Raw genomic sequence first — 17,653 nt, forward strand, 5'->3', positions numbered from 1 at the left:
TGATTCATGCCAAGTCAACCAGAGGAGGAATAGAGAGAAATGATGGAGAACAAAGTGTTTGTAAAATCAGAACTCTAAAAGTGGCGGAAACAAACCAAGCACCTCTGTCATCTGTAACACATAAGCTAAAAATGAAGATTCTTGCATCCTTTAATGTAAAGACGTTAAAAAAAGCCCAGCCCTAAAGGCAGGTGAAGGAAAAAATAAATGTCTACACAGCATCTACAGGGATCCTTCTCAAAATATAATAGGTCCGGCTGATTTGTTTTGTAACAACCTGAGTTACCTGGCGTGGCTTTTGCTTGAAGTATTTTAACAATATTATACCTGATCGAAGAAAAATTTAAGCAAATGGACCCAGAAAAAGCAACAACTACATGGAGTCCCAAATGATACTTCACTGTTAACTGCACATTAGCATGGCCGTACATAGATTATGTTTTAAGATCATTATAAACTATCACCATTAAAATGGTAGCTTTTTGTACTTACTGTTTACATCAAGGAAGATACCAAGGCTGAACTAATGCAAATTTAGTTCAGCCATGGTGTTTAAACGAGGGTGTTTTGAAGTGAGTGGCACTTCCACAACACATAGAAATATCAAAATCTGTGAGTGGGTCTTTGGTACTTGATCACTCTAAAAGCATTAGGAAAACTATCTGAAATAATAAAAAGCATGCTCCCTACACTATTTTTTAAGAATAGGAAAGAAATGTTCTTACCCTTTCATTTTTTTAAATGAGAAATCATAAATGAAAGAATTACTTGCAAGATAATTAGCCTCACAAAAGAAAGAATGCGAAGAATGGCAATTGTAATGAGTTTTTATTAGGGAAATTAAAAACAGAAGAATCTGCTAACAGTTAGATTTTATTTTCGAGACATAGGATCAACAGCTTTGAAATGTATGTTGTTGACTCCTATTTCTGCAGAGATCTTTTCAAGGGCTACACCTGAAAAAGGTACAAAATTGGCTGATCATCCAGATACCAACCTATGGAAATCAGCTATAGACCTACAGTGGAATGCCCTAACTTCTTTGTTATTATAATCTTGCACCCTAAAGAACTGGATTCAGATCTGTTCCCTACCACATATTCATTGACTGAATGTCAATAAGAAATCAAGTGTAGAACTAAATATCAGCTGACAGCACTGTACTTCTCATGGGGATGCTGTCTTGGAAGGTTCTACTAAAATTTATGATGCACTCAAGTGTTATTTGGCCTTCACTGCCAAATTCTCAAAATAAGTAAAACATTAACTAAGATAAGGAGATCTGGAATGCTTGAAGCAGTTGCACTGCTTCGTTATCTCAAGGAGAAATGACTAAACAACTGAGAGAGAAAATTTACTTTTCCAACAAAAGAAACCTTTTTTCTCTTAATAAAAAAAAACCAAACTCAACCCCCCAAAAAACTCCACAAAACACTGAAGAAAACTACAGCACGCTTCCAGGAAAATATCAATCACAAATGGAGCTTGTACAACATTCCTTATCTTTGTTTGTCTCTCAGTGCTGTCATCATGAGCTGTTATTACAATTATTAATAAACCAAAATTTTATGGAATACCCCAGATCAGACTTGCTACTATTCACAGCCCTTTCTCATGAGAGATTGTTATCTCAATAACCTTATTATCGAGTTATATATTTGGAGTAGTAATGTTACCAGAGGCAACACAAAACCACATGAAAAGCACATCTGAAATTTAAATCCATGCTTTGGTGTATTTCAACACATGGCATGCAGCAGGGCAGAAACAGAACATCTAAAACCAAATTGTTCTTCTGCAGTCACAGTTTCCTCTCCCTGGTAACTGCTTTACAGAAGTATGATGTTTATTTTAGGGTTTCTTGTTTGTGTTTTTTTCCCCCTAACACACCTGAAATGTTTTTTTGAGGTTTTTATTTTTTTATACTTATGGTATGAAGATACTTACCTTTTTTTTTTTATTGTTGTACTGGGATCACATCTCTCCTCAGCAGATGCAAAGCTGAAATTACAGATGCAGAGCACATGCTGAAAATTGCTTGGTTTTCTTACTTCAGGCCTGGATATGAGAAAACATCCATCAGTTGTTGTGGTCACTTCTTATTCACAGGCATTTAAACACACCAGCATATGAACTACCAGGATTTAAAACAATGTTGAGTCTCATCTGCACGGAGATTGAATTCTTCGCCAGACTTCTGCTCCATGGGTGTTTTCACAGGGGCATAGACCTGCTCTCTTCTGTCCTTGCCAGTACTAGGGACAGGGACATAAAAAACTTCTTGTGAAAGTATAAGAGGGCAGCTCTACTGTAGTATACATCTACCTTTCTCCAGTGCACAAAGACCAGGCACAGCCTGTTTACTCCATTTGTTTTTCCCTTGAGCAGCAAAGGATCAACCAACCTTTGAGTGAGAAGGGTTAATAATGAGAGCACTATTCAAAACAATATAAACAGTTGATCACTTAAATATCTATGAGTTTTAAATTTGACCAGATTGAAGTTAACTCAAAGCTATACCCAAACTGCTTATGTGGTAACTAAAGAAAATCAAACTGCCTCATTAAGATCTCCTTTTTGAGAAAATGTGTAAGAGAAGGGCTTATACCATTGCCTCTTCTTTTTCAGTGAATAATATGAAATCTTTTCTTATTTGCATGCAATAAAATCAGGAAAGAGATGATTACTCTCAAAAGCTTGTTATCAAGATGTTACTCTATTTTAAAAAAGATTGAAGCATATCTGATGCCCCTTTTCTAACATGTTCAGGTTAAATTTGGAATAATAGTGCTGTAGTATTCATGATAATTTGAGGATAAACTAAGGTTCTGGAGAAAGGAATAACTATTTTAATCCCAGGGCTGCCCGGTGGAATTTATGTACCAAGGAAATTTTCTGGGTTTTGTACGTAGATCAGTCAGAAACTACATCCATATAAAGCAACAATATGAGTAACAATTGACAGAATTCTTCTGAAAATCTATGAGACAATAGGAAGCAGGATGATTAGAAAAAATATATTCCTGAAACATTCCTTAAAAATAACCAGAAAGTAAGTATTCCAGAGCTTCAGCTGAATTATTAGCAACAACTGTAATCTAAACACTGAACAAGATAACTCATCAGTTTTTCACCACCCACAGTCATATAACTTCATTCTGCTTGATTTTTTGAATTTGTCATTAAATGAACAACTTTTTAAGATAAGAGACAATTGGTTAGCAAAGCTGTGATTTAAAAGCAAGTCCTTGGACCTAATCTGTTGTCAGTAGCTAATAATCTTGGAACCTCAAGCCCGTTTAGAAAACTTTCCAGGAGAAATGAAATCATTTGCTTCCTCTGAAACACAAACAGCCTTTTCATTTACTGAGTTGTGCCTTTGAGGCATTCATTAGATAATACCTTGAATTGCGCAATACACAGTTTCAAATACATAAAGCATTTTTCTTAGTGCTATTATCATTCACGATACTTCAGAACAAAACAGTTGTCAGAACTCAAGTGCATATTATTATCTGTTCAGCCAGGTGGGCATCTAAGACATTTTCCCCCTGCTCAGCAAACTCAGTACAGCTAACAAGTGCACTCCTCTACCTGTCCCATGTCACTGACAGCAGCGAGAGATGAATTTCAGAGACAACAAGCCGAATTCCAATGCCCTGAACTGCTGTCTGCTCACATAAAACCATAAATATTAAGCTTTATTTACGAATTAGCCAATATTTGCATCGTATTTGGCACAATGCTCTGGATACTTCAGTAGCATGAGTATGTTGATCTTCAGTATTCAGAACAGGTAAGGGCTGTTTCTAATGTAAGGAGAAACACCTTTAACAACAGGCGTTATTCTTGAGATCAGACAGCTGATTGGCCACATCAGAGACCAGACTGTGATCTGCTGTCCCACGGCAAAAGGACACACAAATATGCAGATTCAGAAGCTCTGGTAGGCACTGATGCCTGCTGAAGCCAATGAAGAGGTCTGCTTCTCAGGAAAATCCACTTACTCAATGTCTTTCAAAGGCTTAAATACAAAGAGCTGGCTTGCAAGAATTCCTGGCAACCCCATTTTGGGAACAGCTTATTTTCAGCCTGTGTCAAACCCAAAGATACCAGGAGACAGATTTTGCATTATCTACTTGACATTGGCACAAAACAAACGAGATATCAAATCACAATGACACCTTTTTGTTTACAAGGCTATTTGGCTACTTGAAAAAATGGTGTCTTGAAAAGAGATGTATAAATAAAGACACAGTAAGAGAAAGCCAGAAAAGACTTTTTAGGCAGGTAAGGACTTCCCAGTACAACAGCATGTAGCTTCTTCCCTGGAGAGGAACAACCTATGAATGAGAGCACTGTTGTAGCAGAGTGCTTTAATGCTATCCCTATGTGAGCTTGCAAAACACAACACCAAAACTGTGCATATTTTTACCACAGATCCTCCAAACCAATGAAAGTTACCACCATGACAACCACTTGTAGTAAAGAACTTTTAGGATACATGTGTGGGACCATGTAGAAAATTATAATATGCAGTGTTGTAAGCTTATATTGACTCTTTTCTCACAAGCAGATGGTGTTGGTAGGAGTTTTCTTTAAAATATAGGATTTCAATGATAAATGGCCTTGTCCAGATAACTGATCTTCAATGGTTACAATTTGCCTGGCTTAAGCACAATACAGGGACTGGGAATTCAGATGCCAGCTGCATCTCTGTAACAATTAGAGTACATTAATTACTGTTTAAATAATACTTTAATTAAAGTTCCACATATTTTTCAAAAAATAAGTGAGAATCCCTTGCAAGCTTCTTCTCTCATTAGCTTCAAAGAAAAAGGTCATATACATTCATCTGTGCCACTACTATTTTTGATCCTTACAACTGCACTGCAGCAGGTGAGCTTTCCATGGCACTAACTATACATCACAAGGGAGCTGGAGAATTTAGAACAAAAAGCTCTCTCAAGTGTTCTTCTGATTTCTCACTGTGGCTATCTCTCTAAGAAGCATGAGAGTCCCAGACTTAATTTTTACACACCTGTGCTTTTTGGTTATATTTTCACCCTAATTCATGTGCCAGAGGATCCCAACATGCACAGACAAACCTAAAGGACAATGCAGCAAGGGCTACAGCAAGTAAGTAATGAAATGTGAATTCTGGAGAGAGAGTAATGCAGCAGTTAGGGAGGACCCTCTGCGACCTTACACAATTTAGCCACAGTATAAGAAAGGACTTAAAACTGAGAAAAGAAGGAAGAAGAATTGTAGGAAGGATATTTAGCAGGCAAATTAATCTGACTTGCAAATTGTGACTAATATTCTATTTTTATAGAATTAACAAAAACTACTGAATATTTTCCTTATAGCATACTTTCTTGATTTTTTTTTTTCTAATTACAGAATTAAGAGTTAATACTGTGTTTTGGACCTCTGGCTGCTTCCTGACATGTGGTGGTGCTACTGCTTAAAGCAAGTCAGATAGGCTTCTCTAAAGATCAATTTGACATTTCATTCCTTTAAAAAAATGCACAGTCATCTTAGAAACAATAAAAAGCAAACTTCTCAGCCTCATATTAATTTTTTCTTCTAATAAAATAATGTACAAATGTTTATTGATCTAGACATATTTTTCCTTTTATAATAAATTACTCTATATGTATGGTATTCCATTAATTTAAAGAAAGAAATTTAACTATGTAGCTCAGCACTTATATAACTACCTTACTTGGGGTCATGCCATATCTATTGTCCAAAAAGCACAGTAGGCATTTTGCTTTCAGCTCACCCCCACCCACTGGAAAAAATTAAAAAAAAAAAAAGTGTCAGGAAATTAGCAGTCTTTTTGTTAAAAGTTTTTCTTCACACCCACAGAAGAGAGCTGATAAAATGTTCTGATGTGCTATTCTAACTCCATTTTTTGCCATTTACTGCAGTTGTGTTTTACATATGGGCATATTTTATTTTGTTCCAAGCTGTGCAGAAAGGAAACTTGTCATGGCATCCCTTTCAATCCTGATGAGATCTGTGCAAATGCTGGCCTTCGTTCAAGGCCACATCTGATGCTCCTGGCAGCATGCGAAGGAAATGACACACAAGGAGGAAGAAAGGAGGAGCACAAGTGAAGGCTGGCTTCTGAGACATCACAGCACTATGAAAAGAGCTATTTTAGAAGTCTCCCACCTAGTAATAATAATAATAATAGTAAAAATAAAAAGTATGGTTTGATTTTTATTGTCAGAAACTGTTAGGGGAATCAGATCAGCTCAACTCCAGTTTCTAGCAAGATAACAGCCAGAAAAAATTTGACAATGCTCAGGTCTGTGCCGCAGATATTTTTTTCTATCAATGACCAAGAGTAGAAAGGTCAATTGAAAACAGCTCACCTGGAAAAATAAAAACCTTTTTCTGCAAGGAAGCTGAACTGACAGTACTTTAACAGGCTTATTGGTGTCGATATTAACAAGAAATAGGCTCTCACACCCAAATGCAAAACACACAGTTTTGCATGCCTTCTATTTGAAGGATAAAAAAAGTTTAGGGGGAGAAAAAAGGGAGGAAAAAAAGCTTCCTAAAAGGCAATATCCATTTGACTGTGGGATAGTTTTCAAAGGGAAATGAAAATGTCATCACCTGACATTTCTGAAGCTGAGTTTTCAAATCCTGAGACAGTATGCCGGCAGGAGTGTTAAATAGAAGATCTGGTCACAGACCAGTACACTTTCCATATGTTTCCCTGGGGCAATTAGTGTCACTTCCCCTATCACAGGGCTCACTGTGCTTACCAGTGAATATGTCAAGTCTGGTCACTCACGAGTCTCTGAAAATAAACACTACAAAGTCACTGACAGGACCTTTAGGTTGAAAAATGAATCCTTCTTACTCATACAGTCTCAAAAAAGGAAGTTTAATTGAACAGTGCTTTGAAAGAACTCCCTTGTGACATTGGCAGAGAAGCAGAACATATTCAGCCAAAAACCTGTCTCAAGCCAGCTTTTGGGCTGCCTAATCTATCCCCTCCTTTCCTGTTGTACAGCTGGATTCTTGACGCAGGGGCAGAAACTTTCCCCTTCCTGCAAACACATGAGCACCATGCCATAGAGACCTCTCCTGAGAATTCTGGAAGCACCAGCTGAACACTGATGTGCCCCAAGCCAGTGGGATGCCGGGAATTTGCCCCTTCCTCAGTGCAGCCCCCAGAGTGCCTGAGGACTGGGGCACTAATTGACAGCAGGCTGCTTGGAGGACCTGTTAGCTAGTGCTGTGCTGCATAAATGCACTGGTACGTGGCTTCAAAAGGTTTAGAATTCTCAGTAATCCACAGAACTATTTTAAATTATTTTTATTTAGAAATCCCTTACTTACGAAAAACATCACCTCTGATGAGTTGGGTAGATGGCAACACTAACAAAGTGTTAGCAGGGGAAGTTGGAGCTGAAGGCCTCCCCCACACAGGAGTGATGAGAACAAACACATTCCCCCTTCACTCTCTCCTTCTGAGATGCCAACAGTGGGGGAAAGAAAGCTCGCTCTTCCTTTAAAGCTCAATACTGATGATTGGGTCACTCCCCTTTCAGGAAGAGGGAAGCAGCAGTGGAGATAGGTTGTGTTTCCTTTCAAGCGCCATCCTGGACTTGCCCTCAGTAAACTGATGGCATCCCTTAGACAAGCAGGGACGTGCCCAACTTTGTCCAGGGGCAATGGCAAGAGGGAGCAGCTGAGCCTCAGGATGCACAGGGATGTCTGGCACATCAAACCAGCCAGCAGCATGGCACTGCCAGCACCTGGTGGCCGCTGTTTGCAGCCAGTATTGCCAGAAATCCCTGTGACTGACTCTTCCAAGAGGGGAGGGATTCCTGAATAAAAGCCTCTGTTAAAAGAAAAAAATGTAAAAAAACCCAGAACAAAACAAAAAGGCAAAAAGCTTTAGCTTTCACTTTAGCAACTCGTCTGCGGGGATGAAATAAAACCACTCCATGGAAGAGATGCAATTTAGACTTCAAAGCCATTTCTATTCATCTTTGGCAAGCTCAGTGATGCTGGGCACTTCTCAGCAAGTGGGACTGACCAACAGTAATGAACACTGTGTGTCCTTCACAAGCTTTGTAGAATTAAGTTGTTGTTCAGGCAATACTTTGCTAGGCTTTTTTTTTTAAATTATTTTTTAAAGTCTGGGTAGCAAGGTCTTAATGCAATATCTGTTTACTACAATGCTCCAAGAGGCAAGATGTTCCTTGGCTTTTATCCAAACCTTTTAGTTCACATACATATTAGAAAAAGCTGTCATGTCAGCAGCTAAGGTTGATATCAAGAGAGACAATAAGAGGATTAAGAGGTGGAAAGCTTTAGAAGGCAAGCTACTGAATATTTCACAAGAAATGAAGCTGAGAGTGCCACTGATGCAACGGGAAGGTCAGAAAGCTTAAACATCTCAGGGACAGTTAAGAAATAATAAAATAGCTATTAGGCATTCCAGATGTTGATATACAGCTTTTAGGATCCTGATATTTCGATCTGATTTTCTTACCAAGGTGAGTGCTTCACTGAATGTGCATCAGTGACATACAGTATGTGCCAAGGGAGTTTGCCAGGACACATCTACAGCATCCAAGGAATGATGTGACATTTGAGAGTGCCTCTGAAGGCTGATACTTTGTCGCTTTATTGATCATTTTTATTAACACCTAAATGTTAATTATGCGGATGGAGTTTCACATTTCACACGCGAGAATTTGGTGAGATCCAAACTGGGAAGAGATTTCACAAAGACCCACTCCTTCTCACAGTTACCTCTTCCTACCTCATCCTCTAGTGACATGGTTTAGCAGATCTTCTTCCTTACATCTCGCCACCATCAAGACTAGGTAGTCTGGGGGAAAAAGTGGACAGTAGAAGAACTTTACATTACATGTGTTTGGTAGCAAAGGAACAAGGCAGAGGTAAGCCCAGGTGTTTTCTGTAGCCTTGTCAGTGTCAAGAGGCAAGGCACAGCAGGAATCTCTTTGCAATTGCTTCGTTCTAGACTACGATAACCTCACTATGAACCTCAAGACACAGTCTGAAAAAGGGCAACTCAAAGAACATTAGTTTCTTGCAAAGTAGAGAGGGAGTTAAGTATAACATTGCTTTCAATACCCTTTATTTCACAAGTACCTCTGAAATGAACCTTGTTCTCCTCCCCTGCCTTCAGCCTACCAGGAAGGCATTAAGAAACTTGGACAACATATTTTGCATCTTTGAGCTCATGGAGCACACTGATGAGTTAACACCTTGTCAATATACTGTTTCTGTTATACCGTGTTTTCATGGCACATTTTATTTAATGACTTTCTGGAAATACTCAGTTACAAGAAATTTGTCTCACCTCCTGTTTAAGCACAGATTCTCTATGTGAAAATTAAATAATGCTCACCATTTTCTGTTATCCTGAGATACTATTTCAGTCTTGCATCCAGGCACTTTACACTTTCAAAATGCTTGAATTATAAAGAGTAACTTTCTAGACCTTATGACTTTACAAAATGTTTGTTTACTGCTCATTAAAAATTATTTAAAAATTACTATTTTTCTCTGTACTGCTACCGAACTATTGTGTTTTCATGATATGAATTAACTTCAGCTAGCAACTTGCCCACTGTGTGATTTCTCATTCATTCTTGGCAGTTAAAGTATTCATCTAATATAATAGCAAAATGGAAGACAATAAATCAACATGCACAATAAAGGAGTTTTAGAGGTGTATACTCTTTGGTCATTGGAGATGGGAAACACACAGTCAGCCAGAACTGCTTCTTTGAGGAACTGTGCTAGGAGGACAAGTTAAGTCAACATAAACTAGCAACTAAAAAAATGGGTCTCCTGTAAACTATTTGAAGTGACTACTAGGAACTTAATGAAACAATTAGTTGCAACAGATTATAGATAAAATTTCGTTTTTGCCTTTAAGTAACATGCCAATTTCAACATATTTTTTGCATTTGGAAGTGTTGAATCTAGTCTAGATAACGTGGTACATTAATTAACTTGAAAGAGAAATTTTAATTTCCTACACATACACAATAAACAGGAAGAGAGTTCAAGACATGAGGCTCATAGACTTCAATCTATGTCTCCATCATTCCAACATAGGTTATAGCTTCCCAGATTTAGTGCTGATAATTACTGTAATTTCAATCAATCAGATAAATCATAATAATATTGCAGCAGTTACTTTTCCAAGACCTGCTTTCCTATGAGATACAGTGAACGTCTCCAGTATTTTCTTGAGATGGAGTAGTTACAGATGTCAGTCATTGTTGAAATAGCAAGGGAAACACAATCATGTATGTTTTGGCCAAATAAGATACTTTTTCTCATTAGCAAACAATGAAAAATAAAATAAAAAATAATTAAAAAAGCTGAAACCCAAAACATTTGAAGTGCATTACTTCATTCAGATCACATATCATTTACCATTTCCTGTACTGCTTTGGTAAAACGTGGCTGATTTTGTTAAAGCTTTTATTGACTAGATGATGGTCATTATCTTCCTCACTCAGATGGCCACTGGAGATTCCATAAAAATGAAAAGTATTTCATCCTTAAAAACACAGTAATTCTAGGCATTATTGAACATCTCTGCAGTCACTGAAAAGGAAGTAATGACTAGAGCTAAAATAAATAAATCAGTATCATCAGTTTTAGACACACAGAGTCAAGTAAAAGTCGCTTTGTCTGGTGATTCAAACACATGATTGTGACAGGTTCTGTTAAGGATTTCTAAACAGCAAAACGCTGACCAAGTCATCTAATCCCCTTCCTCAAACTATGTACTGTACTCTATACTGTACTCTGTACATTCATTTACAACACTTTAAGTGCAACACAATTATCTCTACTTTGTTGTAAGGCTTCTATACATATTTTTGAATTTAGTACTACACCCCTACCCCTTTGTGATAGTGGGACAGAGTGATCTATGAAGAGCTGGTGCTATGCAGACTTGCGTTGTTGTAATTAGAGTGATCTAATCAGGTTTCACAGCTGTATAGCTCCATTCCTAGTGAATCTATTCCTGTTTTACCAGCATAATGAGATTTAAACCCAGGTCTTATCTTCCAAGTGCACATCCCACATTCCCCAGCAGCAGGTGATAGGAGGATCGAAGCCAGATTAAAAGACGGACTTCACAGAACAAGGATTTAACTTGACTGTGTTAAATACACCTGTGGCATAAGTCACACCAATAGCAGTTAATTCCCACTGCAGTCTGTGACAGCACTTAAATGCTTCTCATATTGCTCTAGCTATACAATTTTTCATGTTTCTCATCGGGACTCTAATTTTCCCAGTTGTATGACAGGACTATGAGAATACAGGTTACGGTTTGATGCTCAGCCCTATACATCAAAGTCAAATCTTTTGGCTTTATGTTATTTAGCTTCTAAGAAGAAGTAATAAAAATTGACTCTACAACAAGCTAACACAGTTGTTTGTTTATAGCTGTTAGAAATTGCTGCACTATGTAAGTAAAAAGGGAGTGACAGCACAAGACACTCCCAACAGCTTTATTGTTTTAGCTGAGAAATGGTATCCCCACACCCTGCCTCCAAGGGATCATGTTAGAGGAAGCAGAATCATCAGGTCCTGCCCTGCCTAGATCATCCCAACTTCATAAACACCATTCCAAATCTGTATAGGAAAAGCAATATATATTAATTTTGGGAAGAGGGAGGGGTCTTAAAGAATTCTGTGTTTAAAATTGTTTCAAGTTGAAATTACCACAGTTCCTACATCACTGCTGGTAGAAAGGCAAGAAAAACAGAAGATTCTGGATGTGACCTTATGCTACATCAAGAGGGTCATGTTATGTGTCTTTGCAAGTCAGAGTTGCTCTATTGTGGATCAGGAGTGATGGATTAGAATGGCACCAAGAGCTGTCAGCTAATATCTATACTACAGCAAGATCAGACAGCAGCAACCTCTCTGGAATGCTGTGACAATTTCTGGCTGCCACCACAAGAACTGCAGGTCATGCTATCATGAGAGGTTTTAAAGTAGAAACCTGAAGTTTAAATAAAAAAAAGGCACCCGGACTATATAATCTCCTACAGAATAAGAAGTGAGCACTCAGAAGATAAAGCACTGACAACTGGAGATTTTTGCATACTGCTTCACCTTCTTGTGCAGTCTGATGTCACTATATTTTCTTGTTACACTGGGGCAGCTGCATTCAGGTGAACTGAGAACAAGGCCAGTGTCCAAGTTATCAGTGAGGGTGACTGAGCAGGTCACTTAGTTGCACCTTGGGATCTGTACTTGAGTTCAATGGTTCAAAAAATCTAGGCAATCCAGGTGCTTGTTGCTCCTCTAGCTTCACTATGCATTGAAGACAACCATTATCCCATGAAAATAAGGCACTGCATAGGCACCAAGTCAGACATATTGTAAAGAATAAGGAAGTTGCTGGAATTGTAGAAAAACATTGTTCATACAGTAGTAAATATTCTGCAAAGGGTGTTAGAAGTTCAGTTATTACAATCCCAGCAACAGGAAATGTATTCCTTAGACATTACAGTCATGTATGAAGGTCATGACTTTGTGAACTAGATAACCATTTAAAGCCCTAATTATCTAACTTTTTAGGCCGCTTGTATGAATCTTGGAATACCTTCTTCAACTTTGTAGTGATAAAGGGAAGGAAACCACAGTCATTAGTTGTGGTGGTCACTCGACACATGTTCAGTAAAGGACTACAAGGTTTGAGCCTGTGGGTGATGCTTGTAGGGGACTTGAAATGGTTGGAGGCATGGAAGGAACAAACCTGCTGACTACCATCTGAACCCCAGAAACCCAGACAGAGGGAGTACAAACCAGCATGGGGACTCTGCCTGAGACACAGCCATGCTGTGCAAATGCCAGGGCACAAGTTCACCTGCTCCTGGAATTGGCAAAATTAGGAGTACCTGTTGTTGAAAGATAAGAGTTTTAGACAGTGCAATTCTGGGAAAACATGTCGAGGTAAAGCATTCATGCCTTCTCCCACCACGAAGAGAGAGTTACTCGTGCTCTTGGGAGCTATAAAGGCAAAAAGAACTGAAGTGCTTGTGCACAAGAGCAGCAGGATGGGACTGGTGGTGCTGTTCATCACAGGCAGACAAGGGCTTATCAAGAGCTATGGCTTGTTGGAATAAAAATATGAACTAAAGCACACCTCCAAGTCAGAAGCTGTAAAGTGCTAAATACTTCACCATATGCCAGTAGGCTTACTTCAAGACATGACAGGCATTTGAAGTAATGGTCAATAAAAGATCTGCTAACTTGCTCACATTAGACCTCCCTGTAAGTCTTAGCTCAATTCCACTGTACATAGATTTATATAAACTGCCTTTATACCATCACTTTGGAAAAATAGGAGATAGTGAATTTTCATGAGGGGGAAAATCTTGTAAAGGCAGGTCACTCTCCAGATGACTCTGGAGAGGCATCCTGTAACTGGAACCAGAGTTCTGGTAGCACTGCTTGTGGCTGGAACCAGAGTGCTGCCCCAAGGTCGTGTGTGGATACGTACCTTTAGTGCCAGGATGATGGCAGATGTCTTCCAAGACTTGCACTGCTCAGAGGCAGCAGGGCAGAATATAGAAAACAGTAACTGGAATCTCTGACTGACCCAAAATGCTGAAAGTTCCCCAGTACTTTCTTAAAACTCCTGCCAAGGATCGTCTTTTCCAGCGAACTGCAGCAGCATCCACACTGCAAACAGTCCAACTTTAGCCTTCCTACTTTTCCACCAGAAAAGAAACATGATGCAGAATTATGTATCCAGGCTCTTCCCATGAGACAAAAGTAACAGAAGAAGTGTTACTCAAATAATCTTCAGGTGCAGGGTTCAATACTGCACCTAGTTCATTTGTGGATTTTAAATGTGGTTACAAAACTAAGGTATTGAGAATCCATCAAGAAATACTGAACACTAAGCTACTGGCCCTCACTTTGAGTCCCTAGCCACAACGTGCTGGTTGTACAGAAGGTGTGCTGGTGGCAACAGCAATGGCCACTGTTTTCTTCTCCCCCTCCCTAGTCCTCTGCTGCTGGCCTAAGCCAGGCAGAGAATGTCAGGTTCTCAGTTTAACCCAGTACAACATGTCTTATGCTGTGCTCCTGGAAGAGGTCTGCTTCACTTAATTTGATGAAGTCTGCCTTTGCACAGCCTTCTGGCTCAGTTTAATTAGACTAAACCAGGAAGAGAACGCCAAACATAACAACAAGACAAGGTATAAGAAGCTTGTGGTCTTTTTATGCTGCTAATACACATTCTGCTTTGAGTTCTTGTACATTGTCCCCCATGTACAATTTTTTGCATGTTTCCTTTGTTTTGCGAGAGGTTTTTCACATTCTCCGTGTGTTTCATGTTCCTTTTAAATATTACCTTGCATTTTTCTCATCTCTATTCCAAAAAGATATCATAGCAACACAACAGGTATTTTCAGATACTCAAACCCCAAAGTTAAACACTGGTATACTTAAAGATTCCTTAGAGATAAATAAACAAAACTGGTAAAAGTTAGACAAGCTGAAACAGATGAGGAATTTGATATTAAATACACCAGAAGATTACATTTTTCAAGAGTTACATAGTGGTTTACAAAATCTTAGGGATTAGCATTATACTTAGATGGTGAAATTTGACTAAAAGAATTAGGTTTCACTGTGCAGGTGTGAAGTTGGTGTCAAGGAAGAAAAAGAATGCGGATTTTCCAGCCCAAATTGTTCAACTTTATCTATCTTTTTGTTCCCAAACCCAGGCTATATATAAGATTTCCTACCAGCTTTCTCCTTCCCAATAACTTTGTATGCTATCAGATTTCGATCAACTTGAAGCAACAAGCAATCTTAGGGATGTTCAGCTCCCCTCTTAGATATTTTACAACTCCTGCACTAGTGAAAAATACAATAAAAAATAATTCAAGAAGAGAGAGGCCTCACTGTATAGCCAGTCAACATAATCTTCCTCAGGATGTTTTTTTAAGATGAGTCCAACTTCTTTTGTTGTTTTTCTTGCTGTAACTGTTTTAGCTATAATGAGCTACAGTTTGGGATTTTAATATTTTTCCTGAAAGAAAAGTAATTGATACTAGCAGGGGAAGAACACAGATTTTTCCCTTACAATGATGATTTACCATGTAGGATTAAGAAATGTAACAGGAAAAATGTTCTGATTTTCCCTAACTTAAAGTTCTGTTGTTTGAAGCCTACCTTACACCTTATTGATAAGGCTGATACCCTTGTAGATTGCCTGAAATGTCTCTTCAGATAATCTTATTTTCACTTGCCTATAACTCAGTTAAACTTTTATAATTTGGTCTGAGTTTTTTTTTAAATTTTAAATTATTTTTACTATCTCAGATGTCTGCATCAAACTGATATTTTTTGGAACCATTTTAACCAATATCTCGGCTATTTCTCCAGGTGAGACAAGGATGTGTGATACGAAGTTTAACTTGCACTGAATATTCTGATGACAACTTCTTTTGATTAAGCCTTCCGTGCTTTAAAGTAGGGAATAGAAATTTCACAAGAGAGGCAGGGCATCATATGGAAATGATACAATTAAACTCCATATAAAAAATTGAGCTGTTGGGCCAAGCTCTGAATCTTCCAAAAATTGCAGCCTGCATATCTGTTAGTGTTTAACAGCTAAAATTCTACATTCAATGAAAAAGTTCATGCTTTTCATGGGTTTTTAGTGATATCCAGATTTTCTATATAATGGCCTCAAAAAACAGCTCAGAAATCATCTGTCTTCTAAAAATTTTTGTATGTGAGCCACTGGGGCATATGCAACCCCCAAACTACACATACATTATAGGGCTTCGGGAAAAACACTGACTATTCTGAGCAGAAATGAGGCTCAGCAATAGCAAGGGTGGGGTAGGAGGCAGGGAGGGAATGAACCTCAGGGCTGTACACCATGTGTATATGGGAAGCAGGACACATATGAAAGGAGGAAAGGGAAATGACACTGGGAAGCCACTCTCCTCATAAGAGACCTATAAATTCTTCAGTCTAAAGACGCTGGGGTTTATGGGCACAGCATCATTTTATGTAAAACTCAAGTGCACAGAACAAGAGGCAAGACAAGTCTCAAGGGAAGAACACAGAGCTGGGCAGCCTAGACAAGAAAGATTAGAGGCCAGGAGCAAGGCCTAAATCAGACAAAGAAGCAAACATGACAGGATAAGGGATGAAATGCAGAAAACCAGGAGGAGTGTTCAGGTGTCATGGATCTATATGTCCAAGGGGACAGGCTGTCTGAAATTTAGCTTCTTCACAGATCTTGTATCATAACCTAAACTGTCTGACTGCTGTCCCACTCTACAGAAGGGTAAGCCTCGTGTTCTTCTGAACTCAGAGTCTAAATCCAGGCGTTGCAACATCCCCATCATGTTTTGTGACCCCACCTGAAGACATTCTGTGCCTCTCTGTGAGGACTTTTCCTATAACAGAGTCAAGGCTTCATCAGTAAGGGAGATAGGCAAGTCATATTCTCCAGCACGTGGCAAGTTTCATTTAGAAATGGCAAGAGCAAGGTTGTTTTTACGTTCTGAGAGCCTGAACTTAATTTACTCAGGATCGGTTGGGATCTGTCGCCTTTAGCTGTTTGACCATTTTTTTAAAAATCTTGCTCCTGAAAAAACCTTCTTATCTCTTTCACTTGCTTCTTAAGATGAATTAGGAGGAGTAGGTGACTTGGGTCTGTGTTGTCAGTCCAGCATAACTCCCTGTGATCTGCTTCCAGGTAGCAGTGAAGTCTTACTGGCTGCTATTATCTCTCTACCTATGACATATCCCTAGCACTGCTCTCTATAAGCAGGCTTCACATTAAAGAAGGCATAACTGCAATAAAAATAAAATGACATACCAACATGTTCTTCCAGTCATTATACCAGGAACTGTGAGGAAAAACCTCCCTGTGGGAGGGAAACTGCAATAGAAAGGCGGGTCCATGTAGGAGAGAAGTGTGTAAGAAGCTGGAGAAGATGGCCCACAAAGTATGTGAGATGAAAGGATAACTTGTATGATTTCCTGGAACTTATTTCTGGGGGATCTACAGGTTTTGAGAGCTTGTCTGCCATAGCCATCTGTGTCACCTATTGGAAATATCCCAGTCCTTACACCTTTTGTGCTAGTCCACAAAAATGCTGACATCTAAAATTTAATTTAGAAGCTCAGAGGTGAGAAAACTGATCATTGGTTTGGATAATTAATATTTGTTGTTAACATGGCACCAGAATGCAGAGCACCTGCCTCCATGCGTACTTCACCACCTGGGGTGGATGGATTCATTTTTTTTTTTTAGAACAATGCTAAAATAATACTAAAGTGGTGATGTGACCTACATTAAGGTTAAGGATTACACTGTTAGACCTGCTATTCAATAGTCTCCCCTCCTGGCCACCCATATGTAATAACAAAAAGCTATAAGACTTTGTAACTACGTAATTAAATGCTCCTTTGCTTCCCAACAAACCTTTACTCCATCCACTCTCTGGACAGGACGGTTCTCACTGTGAATGTAAGAATGAAGTACTACTGCCCATCAGCGTGGAGTCTGGTCCCTGACCTGTGACGTCAACAGAGTCTAATTTCGTTATGTAAAGCCCTTTGGGTACAC

At 38.8% G+C, this 17,653-nt stretch overlaps 1 long non-coding RNA gene across 1 annotated transcript in view; it reads right to left on the reverse strand.

Annotated features, from left to right (window-relative positions):
* LOC127467749 (uncharacterized) overlaps positions 1 to 17,653 on the reverse strand; it is a 32,837-nt gene that overhangs the window by 8,405 nt on the left and 6,779 nt on the right. Inside the window, exon 2 of the long non-coding RNA XR_007903276.1 lies at positions 1,948 to 2,058. This is a non-coding gene — a long non-coding RNA (uncharacterized LOC127467749). The remainder of the gene's footprint in view (positions 1 to 1,947; positions 2,059 to 17,653) is intronic.

Source organism: Manacus candei, unplaced genomic scaffold (assembly GCF_025592945.1).
Source record: "Manacus candei isolate 608988 ecotype Guabito, Panama unplaced genomic scaffold, ASM2559294v1 h1tg000014l, whole genome shotgun sequence".
Lineage (NCBI taxonomy): Eukaryota > Metazoa > Chordata > Aves > Passeriformes > Pipridae > Manacus > Manacus candei.